This window comes from Globicephala melas, chromosome 5 (assembly GCF_963455315.2).
Source record: "Globicephala melas chromosome 5, mGloMel1.2, whole genome shotgun sequence".
In the NCBI taxonomy this organism is placed as follows: domain Eukaryota; kingdom Metazoa; phylum Chordata; class Mammalia; order Artiodactyla; family Delphinidae; genus Globicephala; species Globicephala melas.
The window spans coordinates 116,097,524-116,116,876 of NC_083318.1; positions in this window are offsets into that span (position 1 = coordinate 116,097,524).

Here is a 19,353-nt window from a genome sequence, read left to right on the forward strand (position 1 = left end):
GGTAAAGGGCAGAGTGGACTGACCTCCTAGACATTGAAAAGTGCAAATGTGCAAGTTTGTGTGTGTGTCCTTGGAATTTCAAACAGTTGTGCAAACTACTACAGTGCTGTCTCTCAACCCCAGACCATTACTTAATGCTATTTTCTCTGCCTGGAATGTGCCATCTTCTCCCTTGACCTGGTTATTCATTCTCTAGGTTTCCTTGCTTGCTCTGGAAAGCCTTTCCAGAACACTATGTTTGAGTGGGCCTCTCTTATGTGCTCCCAGAGTGCCCTTTGCTCACGATTATATATCCTGGGCACTCCATGATGCACTTGCCTCCTTACTTGTTTGTCCCCCAGGTAGGCTGTAAGTTCCTGGAGGGGAACTTGAATTACAGAAGGTTGTATCTCCAGCACTTGGTAGGAGCTCACTAATCATTTATGGGACAGTTATATGGATGTAGAACACAATGGACCTGTTAATCCTTAATGGAAAGATGATGCATAATACCTGATTCCAGGGGGATAACACAATGGGATTAGAGCAACCTGGAGCCATTGTTTACTGCCTACTAACCACGTAGTGATCAGAGTTTCTGACTTCTAGGGCGTGACTGAGCATACCTCCTAAACAGCACATTACATTAAAATTGTAAAGAAAGGAAACAGGGACCTGGTTAAATCTCATCTCTAGAAGACCTTGAAGAGGTCTCCTAACTATCTAAATTGATTTTGCAAACTTAAATGCAGACAGGAGCAAGAAAGAGAGTATAAATGAATGTGGTTGATTGTATTATTGTTCTGAACCATTCACTGCCCTCCATGTAAGTGTTTTCTATATCCTCACCATTGCCATACAACTTACAGGATTTTCCTTTGGAGGAAACGTACTTCTCTGCCCCGTTGCTATCAGCTTGGCCTGTGATTTGCCAATAGAATGTGAGTCAAAATGGCACATGCCACGTCTGAGGTAAAGCATTAAAAGCTATTGCCCGATTTGGCCATTTTTCTTCTCCCTCTGCAACAAGAATTCCAAATGGGGGATGCTCCTTCAGTATGGATCCTGGAAGCTGGAATCAACACAGACAAACAGGACTGTGAGCAGGAAATGAAGCGATGTTGCTGTGAGATGCTGAGGTTTTGAGGTTTTATCAGAGGAGAACTCCGTCTAAGCTGACAGCGGCAAGCATCAGGTGGAAGGCTTGGCTAAGTCAAGAAAGCCTACCTGTCCCAAGGGGCAGCTCCAGTGGACCGCCACCATGTGGGACTGCAAGCTCACCCTTGACAGATCTTCCTGTGCTTTCAGAGGGACCAGATTTTTAATTAAATCCCCTACTGATGTTTAACTGAAATATACCTCCTTTTATTTTTTTTAATATTTGTAAATATTTATACACCCAACATATGACCACCACAATACATAAGACAAATGCTAACAGCCATAAAAGGGGAAATCGACAGTAACACAAGCATAGTAGGGGACTTTAACACCCTACTTTCACCAATGGACAGATCATCCAAAATGAAAATAAATAAGGAAACACAAGTTTTAAATGACACAGTAAACAAGATGGATTTAGATATTTATAAGATATTCCATCCAAAAAAACAAGAATACATTTTCTTCTCAAGTGCTCATGGAACATTCTCCAGGATAGATCATATCTTGGGTCACATATCAAGCCTTGGTAAACTTAGGAAAGTTGAAATCATATCAAGTATCTTTCCTGACCACAATGAGATGAGACTAGATATCAATTACAGGAAAACTTCTGTAAAAAATACAAACACATGGAGGCTAAACAATATGCTACTAAATAACCAAGAGATCACTGAAGAAATCAAAGAGGAAATCAAAAAATACCTAGAAACAAATGATAATGAAAACTCAATGACCCAAAACCTATGGGATGCAGCAAAAGCAGTTCTAAGAGGGAAGTTTATAGCAATACAATCCTATCTTAAGAAACAAGAAACATCTCAAATAAACAACCTAATCTTACATCTAAAGCAATTAGAGAAAGAAGAACAAAAAAACCCCAAGGTTAGCAGAAGGAAAGAAATCATAACGATCAGATCAGAAATAAATGAAAAAGAAATGAAGGAAATGATAGCAAAGATCAATAAAACTAAAAGCTGGCTCTTTGATAAGATAAAAGTTGATAAACCATTACCAGACTCATCAGGAAAAAAGGCAGAAGACTCAAATCAACAGAATTAGAAACTGAAAAGGAGAAGTAACAACTGACCCTGCAGGAATACAAAGAATCATCAGAGATTACTACAAGCAACTGTATGCCAATAAAGTGGACAACCTGGAAGAAAAGGACAAATTCTTAGAAAATCACAACCTCCCAAGACTGAAACTGAAACTGTGATTAAAAAGCTTCCAACAAACAAAAGCCCAGGACCAGATGGCTTCACAGGCAAATTCTATCAAACATTTAGAGAAGAGCTAACACCTATCCTTCTGAAACTCTTCCAAAATATAGCAGAAGGAGGAACACTCTCAAACTCATTCTACAAAGCTACCATCACCCTGATACCAAAACCAGACAAAGATGTCACAAAGAAAGAAAACTACAGGCCAATATCACTGATGAACATAGATGCAAAAATCCTCAACAAAATACTAGCAAGCAGAATCCAACAGCACATAAAAGGATCATGCACTATGATCAAGTGGGGTTTATCCCAGGAATGCAAGGATTCTTCAATATATGCAAATCAATCAATGTGATACACCATATTAACAAACTGAAGGATAAAAACCATATGATCATCTCAATAGATGCAGAGAAAACTTTCAACAAAATTCAACACCCGTTTATGATAAAAAAACCCTCCAGAAAGTAGGCATGGAAAGAACTTACCTCAACATACTGAAGGCCATATATGACAAACCCACAGCCAACATTGTTCTCAATGGTGAAAAAGTGAAACCATTTCCTCTACAATCAGCAACAAGACAAGGATGCTTACCCTCACCATTATTATTTAACGTAGTTTTGGAAGTTTTAGCCACAGCAATAAGAGAAGAAAAAGAGATAAAAGGAATCCAAATTGGAAGAGAAGAAGTAAAACTGTCACTGTTTGCAGATGACATGATACTATACATAGAGAATTCTAAAGATGCTACCAGAAAACTACTAGAGCTAATCAATGAATTTGGTAAAGTTGCAGGATACAAAATTAATGCACAGAAATCTCTTGCATTCCTATACACTAATGATGAAAAATCTGAAAGAGAAATTAAGGAAACACTCCCATTTACCATGTAGGTAGGAATAAACCTACCTACAGAGACAAAAGACCTATATGCAGAAAAGACACTATAAGACACTAATGAAAGAAATTAAAGATGATACAAACAGATGGAGAGATAGATCATGTTCTTGGATTGGAAGAATCAACATTGTGAAAATGACTATACTACCAAAAGCAATCTACAGATTCAGTGCAATCCCTATCAAACTACCAATGGCATTTTTCACAGAACTAGAACAAAAATTTCACAATTTTTATGGAAACACAAAAGACCCTGAATAGCCAAAGCAATCTTGAGAAACAAAAATGGAACTGGAGGAATCAGGCTCCCTGACTTCAGACTATACTACAAAGCTACAGTAATCAAGACAATATGGTACTGGCTCATGTCTGTGATACTATATAGATAATCTTAAAGATGCTACCAGAAAACTACTAGAGCTAATCAATGAATTTGGTAAAGTAGCAGGATATAAAATTAATGCACAGAAATCTCTTGCATTCCTATACACTAATGATGAAAAATCTGAAAGTGAAATTAAGAAAATACTCCCATTTACCATCACAACAAAAAGGATAAAATACCTAGGAATAAACCTACCTAAGGAGACAAAATACCTGTATGCAGAAAATTATAAGATACTATTAAAAGAAATTAAAGATGATACAAATAGATGCAGAGATATACCATGTTATTGGATTGGAAGAATCAACATTGTGAAAATGACTATACTACCTAAAGCAATCTACAGATTTAATGCAATCCCTCTCAAAATACCACTGGCATTTTTCACAGAACTAGAACAAAAAATTTCACAATTTGGATGGAAACAAAAAAGACCCCAATTAGCCAAAGCAATCTTGAGAAAGAAAAACAGAGCTGGTGGAATCAGACTTCTGGACTTCAGACTATACTACAAAGCTACAGTAATCAAAACAGTATGGTACTGGCACAAAAACAGAAATATAGATCAATGGAACAGGATAGAAAGCCCAGAGTTAAACCCATGCACATATGGTCACCTTATGTTTGATAAAGGAGGCAAAAATATTCAATGGAGAAAAGACAGCCTCTTCAATAAGTGTTGCTGGGAAAACTGGACAGCTACATGTAAAAGAATGAAAGTAGAACACTTCCTAACACCATACATAAAAATAAACTCCAAATGGATTAAAGACCTAAATGTAAGACCAGCCACTATAAAACTCTTAGAGGCGAACATAGGCAGAACACTCTATGAAATAAATCACAGCAGGATTGTTTTTGACCCACCTACTAGAGAAATGGAAATAAAAACAAAAATAAACAAATGGGACCTAATGAAACTTAAAAGCTTTTGCACAGCAAAGGAAACCATAAACAAGACAAAAAGACAACCCTCAGAATGGGAGAAAATATTTGCAAATGAAGCAATGACGAAGGATTAATCTCCAAAGTATACAAGCCGCTCATGCAGCTCAATATCAAAAAAACGTACAACCCCATCCAAAAATGGGCAGTAGACCTAAATAGACATTTCTCCAAAGAAGATATACAGTCTGCCAACAAACACATGAAAGGATGCTCAACATCACTCATCATTGGAGAAATGCAAATCAAAACTACAGTGAGGTATCACCACACAACAGTCAGAATGGCCATCAAAAAATCTACAAACAATAAATGTTGTAGAAGTTGTAGAGAAAAGGGAACCCTCTTGCACTGTTGGTGGGAGTGTAAATTGATGCAGTCAGTATGGAGAACAGTATGGAGGTTCCTTAAAAAACTAAAAATAGAACTACCATATGACCCAGCAATCCCACTACTCGGCACATACCCTGAGAAAACCATAATACAAAAGGAGTCATGTACCACAAAGTTCATTGCAGCTCCATTTACAATAGCCAGGACATGGAAGCAACCTAGGTGTCCATCAACACATGAATGGATAAAGAAGATTTGGCACATGTATACAATGGAATATTACTCAGCCATAAAAGAAATGAAATTGAATTATTTGTAGTGAGGTGGATGGACCTAGAGTCTGTCATACAGAGTGAAGTAAGTCAGAAAGAGAAACACAAGTACTGTATGCTAACACATATATATGGAATCTAAAAAAAAAAGTGGTTCTGATGAACCTAGGGGCAGGACAGGAATAAATACGCAGATGTAGAGGATGGACTTGAGGACATGGGGAGGGGGAGGGGGAAGCTGGAACAAAGTGAGAGAGTGGCATGGACATATATACACTACCAAATGTAAAATAGATAGCTAGTGGGAAGCAGCCACATAGCACAGGGAGATAGGCTTAGTGTTTTGTGACCACCTAGAGGGCTGGGATAGGGAGGGTGGGAGGGAGATGCAAGAGGGAGGGGATATGGAGATATATATATACATTGAGCTGATTCATTTTATTATACAGCAAAAACTAACACAACATTGTAAAGCAATTATACTCCAATAAAGATGTTAAAAATAAATAAATATATATTGGCAACTAAATCAATATGTTTTAAAAAACCCTTAGGGTCAAATCAAATCAAGGATACATTTGCAATTTCTTATCCACCCCTTAGTTTTCTGATGTGTAAGAGAAGAATGATAACATCTGTTCTGCCTCTGTAACAGGGTTATTTTGAGTGTCAGATTTGTCTAAATTTGTGTTTGTTTTATTTTAATTTTGAAATGATAAGAGAAAACAAGGTCGAGGAAAGAAGTTGAACAACGCTGGCAAAGCAGGCTGGAGATTCGTAAGGTGACAAGATACCAAGAGGCCAACAGTGCAAGCACCGTGTCTCAACTTTCCTCAGTCTCCATAAAAAGCCGACTTCTCCATAGGCAGATCAGACTAGCCTACAACCATCTTCAGGAATCATGTGATCCTGAAATAGGAGAAGTAATTGACAAAAAGTAACAGTTCCTTGTCATGAAACAAGTCTGAGCTAGCTTAATAGATCCAGTTTGACTTTCCTCATTTGCAACATTATAATTCATCTTTCTCCTTGACTAATGACAATACGAAAAAATAGCCCACAGACATAATGTACCTACAAATGGGATAAGGTTTCCATGTTTGAAGGTATAAACTCAAAATTCTCAAAAGATAGGTAGATTTCTCTGACACCTTTCCACGAAATATCTCACAGGTAGGATTTGTTGGTGATCCTGCACATGTGTCTCAGTAAGAATATAAAGAAAATTGGGGAAATGCCCGAAAGGGAAAAGCGTAAGGTGACGTCCTGTGTTTTTTTCTGTTTCATTTTCAGATTTCACATTTTTCCTTCCATTATGCGGATGCACCACTAGAGGGCACCATACAGTTCTGCTTCCACACACCCTGTGGTGTAATGCTGGGTCTGACCTCCAGTTACTTCACTGAAAGCCCCACAGCTTTTGTCTGTCTTTAATCAGATCACATAGGGTCAACGTGTCTGCCTGAAGGAAGCTGCAGACCCATCCTTGACCCAAGGTCATTTCTCACTCCTCATGTCATTAGGAGCTATCTAATCCTTTCAAGTGACCAAGAGCAAAGCATCCATTCCTGTCCTGTGGCCTCAGGTTCATGAAGGGGGCTACATATGTCATCCAGCTGCCAGTACTGAGGACCGTTTCCTGACTGCCCCTCAGCCTCTGTAGGGTGTTCTGCCGAATGCTGGAACTAGAACAAAGATCACAGGACCTACAGATACAAGAAAAGGGGTCGTGCAGGATAACAAATGAACCAGTGTGTGTAAGTACTGCAGGAGCTTCAAGACTGATGAATGAAGTGATTTTCCAGGAAAGCACGAGGTCTCATGAAGAAAAGGAGGCCAATCAGTCCGGGCTGAAGACGGTAAGAAATTGGATTTTAGGCTGAGTTTCCTTTTCTCCTTCCTGTCTTATTAGGGACCTCCACACAGGGGGAAACCTGAAGCTAAGGTATGATATAGGGAATATCTATCTATCATCTATCTATCTTTTTATATATATGTATACATATGTATATATTTATGTGTACATATAGAGAGCAGCTTCTGCTCCCCAAGACTGCCTGAGAGAAGTTACTTTCTTCTGCACTGCAATATTCATTTGTCATTTATTGATTTGACAAGTATTTACTATCAACTGTGCCCCAAACACTCAGTGGTAGATAAGATAGCCACAGGCGGGGCATGCCTGCTTAGAATGTATAGTTCACTGGGGACACAAAAATGATTGCAACACAATATGGTAAGTCCTGTAAAAAGGGAGGAAGAGGGTACAGTATGAGTACAGAGCAGGGACGGACCCCTGACGCAGATGTTGGAAGTCAGGGAAGACTTCCTGGAAGAAGAACTATTGAATCGAGATCCTAAGCAGAATAGAAGTATGTCATGTGAGAAGCGCATAAGCATGTTCCAGGCAGAAGTAACACAGCACAGAGGAAAAAAGAATCAAACAGGATTTTATTTCTGCATATACAATTTCCGAGCTTGCTGTTTTCCACTTACCTATTTTATCCCAAGTCTCCATATCAAATATTTTTGAAAACATGATTTTAACGGCTGCCTAATAGTCCCTTGTGAGGATAGTAACTAATTTATTTACCGATTTTCAAAGAGACATAGCATTTTCAAGGCTCATGCTAATTGCTTTCCCCTTAAAAATATAAAGTCATGTGAAATAATCTTTATTGCTCATATTAATATCCAAAAAAACTCCTTTACTTGGCCCTCTGTTGAGAACAACTTCTGCAACCCAACCTGATATTCCCCCCCGCAGCAAATACTGAATTTAAACCAGTCATTGGTTTGCTAAATATTGGTTACTATGAATTATTTGTAAATTTTGCTGCAATTGTCTTTCATTCATCGGTGGGGCCTTCAGAGGGGCTCCAGGATTCCAGGGCTTTCAGATTTTGCACTGTCCCTCCGAGTGCCACTCTGTGCCCCTCAGCCTCCTCCATGTCTGCATCTCAGCTCCCTTTCTATCCCTCAATCTCAGGGAGACTGAGATGTTAACAGATATTTATCTCCACCTTTTCCCCAGTAAATATTTTTCTCGGTGGCTCAGTTTCCTGAAGCTGCAAATATCAGTTTCATAAATATTGTTTTAAAACCATCTTTGGGTAAAAATAGAATCTATTTAACAAGTTGCTGACTTAGCAAATTGATTTTCTGGGCCAAGCAGGAAAGATATGCACGGACTCTTAGAGGAAGTGAGGTGTTTGAGGTAGAGTACCTAAACACCTTCTGAGCTGTTTCAGATCTAATTCCACCTCCCTTTAAAACTGACCTTCCTCAGATGGCCATACTTCACATTTCTTGTCTCGTCATCCATTTATGCTTCCTTAGTGAGATGTGTTTGGAGGGAAACTCACCTCGCTGGTTCTGTGTGGGCCCTAGCTCTTCCATTCAAACTCTATTTTGAATTAAAGATTTCTTGCATCGCATGTATTCTTACATTGCTGTATGACTCGCATGGGTTGGAGAGTTTTTTCAAACCTCAGAGCACTCCAGTGGTAATTCCAGTTCTCCAATACATTTATTTTGTGTAAGAAGTCATTTTCTCCCTGGCCCACAAGAAACTCCACATTAAAAATGAGAATGTTCCTAGCTCTATTATAGTGGCCTCAGCCTGGCTCAGACCCTAGTCTCAGGCCTTCACAGTCTAATTCTTGTTTGTCCAATTGGGTGGCTCCTGACTGCTACTACCTTACCAAGCCCACTGAATTTATGCAAAGTAAAGTTAACATGTAGCTGCCAGTTCCCTAAAGTGAAGATTTGACTGAACACTTTAATAATCCTGGTTAAGCAGATAACCATGTATCTTTACGGATAGACGGTTCACAACTTTGCATCATTTAAAAATGCCACCCGGCCTATCACCCAATGCCTGGAGAAGGTGGGCCTGAAAGATAACAGAGTGCAGGCTGAGGCCACAGATGTCACACCAGTCTTCCTTGGCGGATTTCTTGCACTGACCTTGGCAAGTGAGCTCATGATCTCAGGATGTACGGAAAAATGATCTTTGTGCTACTATTGTCAGGTAAGTGGAATTTTTTTTTCGCAGGGTGCTGTTATATGGGATATAGGATTATACATGCAAAGATAAACTATCCCATTTTAGTCCTATCTGACTTAAACGAATACCTAAATGAGTAGTACCTCAGATCCCAGTCTGGAGGATGGATTCTTATTGGGACTCCATGGAAGAAATGGCTCCAGGGGGCCCAGTAACTGTGACTGGATCACAGCACAGTTCCAGGATGCGAAGCATGCTTCAATCCTATGCCTAGCCAGAATTAAAAGAATTTTACCAAATACACTGAGAAACATCTCTGTGTGAAAGAATGTGTTGCTTTACTGGCGTTTTCACAAGTTTAACTTCTAAGTTAGAAAGTCATTTGTGAAGGTGGTAGTGGATATACGGTCTTCAGTTTTCAAAAAAGTCTTCCAAAAAATTATGATTTCGTCCTTCTCCTGCCAAAAATGTACAAGCCACAAGCATGAACCCTGAATCCATGGGGGAGTTATTTCTCACATTGTGGTCCATTACTGAGGTGTAAGGTGGAAAAAACAAAAAAAGAAAGAACTCTTATTGGCTAAGGGGTTATGTGGTTTGGGGAGAAATCGAAATCCATTCATTAAAAACAGAAATAACATAGGCATATTATGAAGTGGTATCAAATTATCATTACTTTTGGCCTCTTCCCGAGAGTGTTAATGGTTAACGTCTTCTCAAATGGAGTGTTTATGTGTCAGAAATACTGGTGCCCGGCACATAGATAAGGAGCAGGCAATGACTTGAAATGTGTTTAGCCCCTCAAACGTGGTTGTAACTCGAGTTACAGCAAGCATCAAGGATCTACCAGGCGCTCTAGGAGATGGGGAAGGGATCCAGCATTTTCTAAGATACATCAGGGGATAGAGTAGTGTCATGGTTAAAGCACGGGCATGAAAGACAGAACTAGGTTCAAACCTGGCTTCACATCTGAAAGCTGGGGAAATTAAGCAAATTACTTTCCCTCTCTTGGCCTCAGCATCCATGTCTGTAAAATGCAGACAATGTTGGTACCTGCCTCCTAGTAAGCACCTAAGGACTAAACAAACTAATTACTGTAATGTCCTTACTCCAGTGCCTGGCACATAGTAAAGGAGTAAATAAGTATTTAGCTATGATAATAGTTATAAACTAGGAAACAAACCTGGGTATGGGATGGGGATTTCTGAGAAGTGATGGAGAATGGGAAAATTCCAGGAAAACAGAAGATTAACAAAGTTGCTCTAGTTTTTTTTAAGTGGCAAGGAATGAAAACATTTAGCTTGAAGAAAAGAAAACACGTGGAAGGAATATGGCAGAATATTTAAATATATTCAGACATTTGTAGAGCTCTTACACAGAAGAGACAAGTGGTATTCATTGCGTGGTTCCAGAGGGCAAAGTGGGGTTACTCAATCGAATTAGACACATTACCCATTTGGGGGAGGGGTGGGGCGGAATATGTGGAAAGGATTCCTGGAAAAGTAAGAAATTCATTTCACCAGTGCTCAAGCAGGTAGTGCAGTAAGGCCTTAAATGAGGCTTCAGGAGGTCAGCAAGTTCAAGTGACTCCAAAGGCTGCCTTGGTCTCCAGGGCCAAGACTGTCATCATCTTTGCATCTTCTGGAACCCTCCAAAGCAGGGATCCCCAACCAGCCTGTTAGGAACCGGACCGCACAGCAGGAGGTGAGCGGCGGGCAAGGGAGTGAAGCTTCATCTGTATTTATAGCCACTCCCCATGGCTCGCATTACCGCCTGAACCATCCCCCCCAACACCCATCCCCTGGTCCATGGAAAAATGGTCTTCCATGAAACCGGTCCTTGGTGCCAAAAAGGTTGGGGACCGCTGCTCCAAAGAAACTCTCTTGATGTGACGACTTTATAGAATAATAGAAAGACACTGGAAAAAATTTCCCCCTCTTATTCATTAGTTGAAGAGGAGAATGTGAAAACTGTGAGGAAATGAGGAAAAAAAAACTTATTTGCTTCTCCAGTAATCTTAAGGGTAAAGTCAAAACTTCTAATTCTAAGAGTATCAGATGTCGTCCTCCTAATACAGAGTAAGTTTTTTTGAAATTATTTTATTCCCAATCCCTGAATTCATTCACTCATTTGTTCATTCAGTAATTACGTGTCAGATGACAAACACCGAGGCCACAGCAGTGAGATAAATGAGCTCCCAGAGTTGGAGTCCAGGGCGGGTGGGGGCAGATGGGGAGGGGGATACAGACATTCAGCAGAACAAGTAAATTATTAAAAGAAGAAAAGACAGTGAAAAATAGCACACAGAGAATTAAACCAGGGAAGGTGATGAACACAGTGCAGAAGGCTGATGTAGAGACGAGAAGCAGGAAATATTTCTCTGAGTTCGTAACATTTCTGATGAGAGCTGAACAATGAGAAGAGGCCAACCTTGCAAAATCTGGGGAAGGGCACTGGAGGTGGAGGAGACACGAAGGGCGAAAGTTCTAAGGCAGGGGAAGACATAGTGTGTTCAAGGAAAAGCCAAAGCTTTGATTTGAAAATCGGGTCCTGATGCTAAGAAGCCTTTGGAGAGAGCTCTGTGTCCCTGGACCATGATTAGCCATGTGCACCTTACCACACATGCCTGCAGACACACCATTAGAATGACTAAGCAAAGAAACAAGGCTTCTCCTTTTTCTTCAGTGATCCAAGAGGAGACCCTTTCTCTCCATTTAATTGTTATGGGAATGAGTTCCGAACTGGGTTTCAGGGACAACAGCACTCTAAATTTCTTAAAAGTCAAACCTGTGCTTCCTTTATGCATCCTCCACACTGCTAGGCACATAGTAGGCACTCAATTAATAATAGTTGCAGAAATGACAAATGACCAGAATTTTGCTGCAGGTTAGTTTAACTGTGGAGAATCAATTGACCCCCATGGGCCTCAGTTTTCTCCTACCTCTTAAATAAAACACAGACTAGATGGCATCTAAAATCCCTTTCATCTCCACACTTCAATGATACCTCAAAGGTCAGCCTGAGATGATCTGTTAGGCTAGCTACCAAATCTATAAATCTCTAGTTTGATGCGAAATTTTTAGAAAGAAATGAACACTCTCACTATGAACTCCTGGAGAAGGATTTCTAAGAGGGGGAAGAAAAGACAGTATCTCAAAATTGACTTACACTGATTTTAAGTTGGAAAGTTGAATTTAACATTCTTGTGATGAATTTCTTTTTACTTTGGTCTCTAGAGGATGACCGAAAACATCTATGAACCTATTGGGGAAGCACATTTTAAATAATTTTCTCAAATGTCTTTATAGGTTATATTTTTACTAAAGCTGTCGCCATAACTACTCCAGAAATAGGTGTTACAAATACAACATCAGGTAAGTTACCAACAAAAGCAGACGGGCAATAGATTTCCAGCCATTATTATCATATCTATATATTTAATAAGTAACTTTCTGTGTAGTTTTCTGTGATAAATGAACTAAATTAAAACTAAAGCAACAATACTGAAAAGAAATATTCCAGGGTTATCTCTGGGTGTTGGGATTGGAGGTCATTTTTTTCTGCTTTTTCATACCTTCTAAATTCTCTGTGAAAAGAATCATCAAATATAATTAGGAAAAGTTTTAAAAAACTTTTAAAATTAAACTGAACACACACAATCTTTGCTTTCTAAGATGTCTCTATCATTAAGCAATGCTGACAAACATTAACAGAGGAAAACCTAGACACCAGCATATTCATTTCATCGTGCTTATTACTACTGAAATAAACTTGGTTGTGATGTATACTGAAATTGATTTCAGGGATCTGACAGACAAAAGAGCAAGAATTGACAGTAAACGTATGAGATAACCCATGGTTACTATTTTCCCACTTTCTGTTTTTTTTTTTTAAATTGAAATATAGTTGATTTACAGTATTATATTAGTTTCAAGTGTGCAACGTAGTGATTCAATATTTTTATAGATTATACTCCATTTAAATCTATTATAAAATATTGACTATATTCCCTGTGCTGTACAATATATTCTTGTAGCTTATTTATTTTATACATAGTAGTTTGTACCTCTTAATCCCCTACCTCTATTTTGCCCCTACCCCATTCCCTCTCCCCACTGGTAACCACTAGTTTGTTCTCTATATCTGTGACTCTATTTCTGTTTTGTTATAGTCATTCATTTGTTTTATTTTTTAGATTCCACATTATAAGTGATAACATATAATATTTGTCCTTCTCTGATTTATTTCACAAGTATAATACCTTTTAGGTCCATCCATGTTGTTGCAAATGGCAGAGTTTCATTCTTTTTTATGACTAATATTCCTGTGTGTGTGTGTGTGTGTGTGTGTGTGTGTGTGTACTGCATCTTCTTTACTCATTCATCTCTTGATGGACACTTAGGTTGCCTCCATATCTTGGCTATTGTAAATAGTGCTGCTATGAACATTGGAATTCATATATTTTTTGAAACTAGTGTTTTCATTTTCTTTCTATATATACCCAGGAGTGGAATTGCCGGATCATACGGTGGTTCTATTTTTAGTTTTTGGAGGAATCTCCGTACTGTTTTCCATAATGGCTGCACCAATTTATATTCCCACCAGCAGTGTACAAGGGTTCCTTTTTCTCCACATCCTTGCCAACATTTTGTTATTTGTAGATTTTTGATGATAGCCATTCTGACAGGTGTGAGGTGATATTTCATTGTGGTTTTGATTTGCATTTCTCTGATGTTTAGCAATGTTGAGCATCTTTTCATGTGCCTGTTGTCCATATGTATGTCTTCTTTGGAAAAGGTCCATTTTCTGTTTTTTACAGGGCTTGTTTCTGTTATGATACAATAACTCATCTCCAAGCCCCCAGCTGCCACACTTTATTAGCTAAGAGTATCTGGAAAGTGGCAGTATATAGAACCTTGGGATGCTTTATTCACTGAGAGACTCCTACCACATCTTGGGAGTCAGGCAGTGTTCTGACTCATGTCTGTTTCAGTAAAGTAAATGATTCCAAAAACACTGCAAGCCCCAAGTCACAAAACATTGTACATTCTTCCTTCAGTCCCCAAGCACCATACCAACCCCCAGTATAAAATGCAGGAGGAGAGTTCTGGCCTCAGCTTGTCTACAGCCTTATCTCCCTTGATATTTTAGATCTTTCCCCTTTTAATGGTCTGGGCACCCTTGCTGAAAATCAATTATCACAGATATATGAGTTTATTTCTAGACTCTCGATTCTATTCCATTGATCCTTAGAGCAGCGCCACACTGTTTTGATTACTGTTGCTTTGTAGTAAGTTTTGAAATTGTGAAATGTAAGTCATCCATCTTTGTACTTTTTCAAGATGATTTTGGCTATTTGGGGTCCCTAGCAATTCCATATGAATTTTAAGATCAGTTTTTCTGTTGTTGTAAACATTTATATAAATATATATGTATATATTTAACTCATTTATCTTAGTCAATAACTCCATATGATAGACAATTATTATCCCCATTTCATAAATTATGAAACAAAAGTACAGAGTGATTAAATCAGCTGCCCAAGGTCTCAGCCAGTAGTTAGTGAAATTAGTTTGAACCCAGGCATTCAGGCTCTAGAGTCTGTGCATTTAATCCAAATATGATATTGCCTTATTTGTCATACACATTGATGTTCCGAGCTTGGCCCTTCCTTACTCTTGCGGCATTGTCACTCAGTGTTCTGCTCGTGCTTTCACTAAAATGAAGCCTATAGTGAAGGCTGGTAGTCTGTCTTCTCCTTTTGGTGCAGCTAATGAACCCTAATTTTATGACTATGATGTTAACCTTCTGCTCCTTTTTATCTGGACTAGATAACTTTTTATCTAGGGCTCTCCCTTTGATATCACCACTTATTTCTCTGTCATGATGATATTTAAAAATTGAAAGGAAAGGAAATAAACCCAAAGCACAAAATGTGAACATAGTGCATCTGTTGAAGGCAACTGGGAAGATGGATCGCAGCAATGACATTGCATCTTACCAGGAGAAACACGGCACAAATTTGCCTCTTGGTACCCTCCCTGTTCTGTTAGGTACAGATCTCAAAATATCTTGTCAAGCAATTCAGCAATGTACCATTTTAATGGTACAGCACACATAGAAACTCTAACTGCTTTTATAGACCTTATATAAGCCGGATAAGGCTGTTGGAGTATGAAGCTAACTGGCCAATAGCTTGTGGGTGCCTTAAGTGGATTTCAATTGTGACAAGGGCTATTGACTCCCTTAGCCCCTCTGGAGGCCAGGTATTCAGATAGGGTATAGCCAGGTGAATCTATCAACAAGACATATTCAAGGACAATTAATACATAGTGAATGTACATTGCAACTCATTGTACACAGAGACAAACACATAAACATATATATGTATGAAAGAAACTTTCACAAAATCATAACTGTCCTTACAATGTGTGATGTACTTTCACGTACTGTCTTCTATTTTATACAATTTAATTTTTTTAATGCCAGTGACAACTGAGTAAACTGATTTCATGGCCCCTTATAGCAGGAATTCACTATCTTGACTACATGTTGGAATCATTTGAGGGACTCTAAAAAGTACTGATGACTGAGTTCCACATCCAGAGATTCCAAATACACTAATGCCGGGGCCAACAAACTATAGCCCATGAGCCAAATCCAACCCACTACCTGCTTTTGTATAGCCTGAAAATTAAGAATGATTTTTACATTCTTAAGTGCTTAAAAAAACCAAAAGAATATTTTGTGACATGTGGATATTATATGAAATTTTAATCTGAGTGTCCATAAATAATTACTGGAACACAGCTGTACTCACTCATTTATACATTGGCTGATATATTGTCAGTGGCTGCTTTTGCCCTGTAACAACTATAGAGCTGTAACAGAGACTGACCTGCAAAGCCTAAAATGTTTTTTCTTTACCCCTTTACAGAAGAATGTTTACCAACTCTTACACTAAGGGATCCCAACCTAAAATTTAAAAACTCAGTTTTAGACTGAGGATTTTAGACTCCACAGGCACTGAGGAGTGCCTGTGGAGTTCCTTGGGGAAGCTCCCAGGTGGCTGTGGACATGGGGTATGAGGCTCCAGGCCTGGAACCCAGGTTTCCACCAGAGCCATTCCACTTTGTCTGTTTCACACACTGAGGAACTTACCCTTGGGAAGTGCATTACAGTGAAATCAAATGTCGGGGAGATGGGGTTTCCTAACACAAAAGCCCAAGAAATACCATCATTTAATATGGAAAAGTGTGAATGGTATTCTTTCTCAAGCAAATCAGGCTAATATCCAATCATTTTATGAATCTGTGCAACACAAGGTAAGGGTGACATAAGAACCTTTGAAAATGTAAAAAAAGATCTTAAAGATTAAGAAAATGAAGTTTCTACATGTTTATGTAGACTGGGACAATGGTTCTTGCTGCAGGCAACACATTAGACTCCAATGTCTGGGTACCACAGATGATTCTAACGTGCAGTCAAGAGTGAGTATGCTGATCTAATCTCTACTGTTCCTATTCATGGTTGTCCAGCCAGTGACAGGAAGTCTCGGTGGTGTGAGAACTTTGGGGTAAAGTTTTCATTTTTACTTAGAATTTTTCTCATCCAGTCTAACTTCCTTTAACCCCTAACCTAATACGTATAGGGAGTTTAGCTACAGAAATGCCAATATCTTAAAATAAAGCTGACACCTCTAAAGTATGTGAAATCTCCTTTAGTTCTGAGGATTTATGATAAGCAAAGAGTAACTGGACTGGAAGATGCTTCACTGGAAAAAGTGAGATTTCGGTTAACAAATTGCTACCAACCAGAAACATCTGGCCTTCCGTAACCTGGATCTGACACTACAAGTCACTCTGTCACTGTATGTTAGAGGAATAACCCTCCTACCCTCAGCTTCTGCACAAGGTGAATTATTATTTTTGCATCTTTTCAGTTAGCCCTGATTTGCTGCAAGGGAAGGCTTGCTTGAGAGTTAGTTGCCTAATTTGGTGAGAATTTCATCTTCTCTTAATGAAATTTATTTGGTGTCCTCATTCTTTATATTTTGCATAGATTATGGTAGACCTTGGCAGACAGTTCTGCAGTCAAGTAGATGGGAATTCAAACTCCAGCTCCACCATCTATCAGCTGCGTGATCTTAGGCAAATTAGGCCATGTTTCTGATCTTTGTTTTTCTCCTCTATACATGATGATTAATATATAATAATATGCTCTCAGGTAATTGTTTTGAAGAGAAAATGCCTATTATGTAGTAAATATACATGTTGATTATGAATATTACCATCTCAGACATATGAATGTCTATGATTTTGGAATAATGAAGCACCTTAAAGGACATCTGTTCCTTCACTCTCATATTAGAAACGAGACACTGAGGCCCAAAAAAGTTCAGTGACTTACTCAGATCCCCAACCAAGTAGTGGCAAAGCCAGGACCAGAATCCTGATCTCCTTTTGCCCTGGGACAATGAACAGAAATATCCCTTGCTTTCTATCTATCCAGGCTGAAGAATGCACAATGGCTGGGATTATAGGCTGGTTTTTCTCTCTCTTACTCTCTGGCTCAGCAATAGTTTGGAGCAATAAGGGTGACTAGAAGCTGGGCAGCACAGAACCAGGCTATAAAGTTCAGGGTTCCATGAGGGAAACCACTGTCCTAAGCCATAGCAGCTCCAAGGCAGACTCAGGGAGGAGCTGTTCTCTACTAAGTTAAGGAAGGCAGAGGTGCGACCCATTGGCTGCTGGGAACTGCCAAAGCAAGCCACTCTGCAGGTGAGCAGAAACTGGGTCATTGTGTTTGACATCTGGCCCACTAATTGCACCAGTGGACATGCTGTGTCCTTCTTTAAGAGCTATTAACCAGAGAGTGCACAAAATTTTGAGGGCTATTCAAAACACTAAGCTCAAATGTTATCCCATCAACAACTTTATCCTTTAGAAAGTTCAATTGTTCTAAATTGTAACTGGCTACCTTGGCTTACTAAAACCTTTCCAAAAAAGAGAAATGAATAACAAGAGACAAGAGGGACATCTAACTATATTATCACAAGTTGACCCAAATTGAGTTTGTCAATCCTTTGGTTCAAGGGCAAAACTGAGTATTTCTTTTAAAGTATTGCTTCGTGGCAATAGCCTTCTCCAAACATCTTTTGGAATAGGCAAGAGCTCTGTTTGTACGTTCGTTCTGTAGAAAACAAAGAAGTCTGGCAGAAGGACATTGAGTTGGAAGCCAGCAGATGTGTTTTTTTCCCAGTTTTACCACAAATGAGCTGGGCAGAACTTCCACAAATACATTATCTATCAGTTTTCATGGTCATCACAATGCCAGAAAACTGTAGCACTTAGGAAATTTCCTTTTCTGACTTGGAAACTATTGAAAGCATTTCATAGGTGGGGTGTATCCTTATAAGAGTTGGCTTTTGTGAGATAAGACTTCTATCAACTGCAAGTCAGGAGGGAACCAAACTAAAACCAACAGCTGTGTAAAATGACTTTATCACATCCTGACAGGAGCTCGGTGGCTGGAAGTTTAGGCAGAGAGCAAAACTGTAGGGTGTTTGTCCAACGTTGCATTTTACCTTCTTTCTGATGACATTCCATGTGAGCAAGGTCAGCTGTTTGGGAGAGCTGTGTGGCTTAGTGGCTGGAAGCCAGAGAAGTGTGCCGGGAGACAGGACCTCCGTTCCCAACTGTGTCCCTAACCCCCAAGTCACCCCACCTCCTCCACACACTGGGAACAGTGTCAGGGGCCCTGTCATGTCCCTCCTGCAACACCCAGACACGGTTTTCATGACCAACCGTGAGGTCAGAGCAGTGAGGATAAGAGACAAAAGGGGTGAATGTTCTGGAACAATTCCGACGTCAGGCAAATATGAGATGACACCACCGTGCAAATTTGGAATGTTTAATATTCTGGGTGGTATATTCATTCATTCACTCCTTCCTTCCCAAATCTAAAATGAAGTGATTCAGTTCCAGTCCCTAATACGTACTTTGTGCAAAGTACCAAAGCAAACGCCATCTCACTACTTGGAGAATGAAAAAAATGTTTTTAACTAGGAGATGGAGGCCCTGCTAAACCTACCCTTCTATTCCATTTTGCGCTAATTCGCCACTTGAACATTAAACTCTT